This window comes from Cebus imitator, unplaced genomic scaffold, assembly GCF_001604975.1.
Source record: "Cebus imitator isolate Cc_AM_T3 unplaced genomic scaffold, Cebus_imitator-1.0 Scaffold793, whole genome shotgun sequence".
Taxonomy (NCBI): Eukaryota; Metazoa; Chordata; class Mammalia; order Primates; family Cebidae; genus Cebus; species Cebus imitator.
The window spans coordinates 138082-140066 of NW_016108108.1; positions in this window are offsets into that span (position 1 = coordinate 138082).

Consider the following 1985-nt stretch of genomic DNA (forward strand, 5'->3'; position numbering starts at 1 on the left):
GGGTTCAGGCAATTCTCCTGCCTCAGCCTCCCGAGTAGCTGGGATTACAGGTACGCGCCACTATGCCCAGCTGGTTTTGTGTATTTTTAGTAGAGATGGGGTTTCACCATGTTGACCAGGATAGTCTCAATCTCTTGACCTCGTGATCTACCCACTTCGGCCTCCCAAAGTGCTGGGATTACAGGCGTGAGCCACCGCGTCCGGCCCTTGCAATTGTTAATTATACATTAGGATTTCAATAACTCCTCCTTAATTCTTTTGCTGTTCCAGGAAGTGTGTGTGTGTACGTGCATGCATGTGCACATGCCAGTGTGTCTTTAGGTGCTCTTGTTTTTTCTGATACGGGCCAACATGCAAAGACCATCTTCCCCAAGAGCAGACAAGGCCTAGAAGAGATAGGTTCAAATAACAAAGGGAAACTGAGCATGGCCTCTACCCTCCACCATGTATAATTAAGTGAGAAGATGAGAGAATGCATGTAAGTGCCTCACACTTAAGGCACTATGAATTAAGAGCAAATAGCTATCAGATGGTAAATGAGAGCCATGTGCTAATGCCTTTAGTTATCAGAGATCCAGACCAAAGAGTATAGATGGAAATCGCCTGTCTCCTCCCAGCAAAATAAAAACCAAAACTCTAAAGGTTCTTAGTATACCAGTGGTGAGTGAATTGCTTCTTTTTCACCAATGAAAGACTTTCTTTTATTCAGATAGACAATTAACCAGTGTTGGGTGCCCAGCTGAACTTGCTGCTGAAGAGAATACACGAGAACATGGCTTCTGTCCTTTGAAAAGTTAGTCAATTAGGAGAGGGGGAGAATAACATGAAAAAAAGTAGAGTACAACTAAAGATGATTTGGGGAGAAGTGAAACTTGGGGTCCAGGGACCCTCATTGCAGACCACAGTAATCTTAAGAGGAAGCCAGAATGCTGGGGCTGTTTCTTAGTGCCCTTTTTCTTGACACTAACAGACTTGCCCACTAGCTCCGTCCTGCAATAAATTTTGACTTAATTATGTAAGTAACTTACTAAATCGCACTATGTTGCAGAAGTTCCTCCTATATGAAGTCTGTGGGAATAATAAACCCCATCCAAATCAGCATTAGCAAAAGGGTCTCACTTTGTCACCCAGGCTGCAGTGCAGTGGTGAGGTCATCACTCACTGCAGCCTAAGATTCCTGGGCTCAAGGGATTCTCTCTCCTCAGCCTCCCAAAGTGTTGGGATTACAGGCGTAGGCTGCCATGCCAGGCCAAACAGGACTTGCATTTGGCAGTATTGCCCGTTACATTTCCTCTTTCCCTGTTGGAGAAAAACAGGGAAATATCTGTTTTTAGGACTGGCTTATCTGCTGAATTAATTTTGCATTTTGACGTTTGAAATGTAAGCAGGACATTTGAAGGTATCCTTTTGAGATACACACATCTCTGCCAGATTCTTTGTTCAGAGGATGTAAACGACTTGGATTTGTATAGGACGTGATTGCCAAACCCAAGTCAGGGTTCTGAGGCACAAAAAGAACGTAAGAGAAAAAAGTGAGAAATACTAATTTAGAAAGATTTCAACTTACATATTTCCTTAAAAGCTGGGAAGAAATATGCCAAAATATTAGCATAGATGCTTTCAATGAGACTTGGTGATTTTCTTTTTTTCTGTGTTGAATGAACTCTTCACTATGGAAATCTTTAAGCATACACCAAAAGGAAGAAAATATACAGCAAACCCTCCTGTATCATCTCCCAGCTTCAACAACTACCAATTTACAGTCAATCTCATTTAAATATAGCCTCATTTCAATTTCCACCCCAGTACCTGTTAATCTCAAGTAATCCTGGACATAACAGGAAATCTAGTTGGATAAGCCTCACACAAAACAGTCAAGGGACTCATTTCAAGGTTGGAAAGAGAATCCTGTTGTTTGTTTGTTTGTTTGTTCGTTTTCATTGTCATAGACCACCATTGTCAGTTTTTTTCCTTTTTTTTTTTTT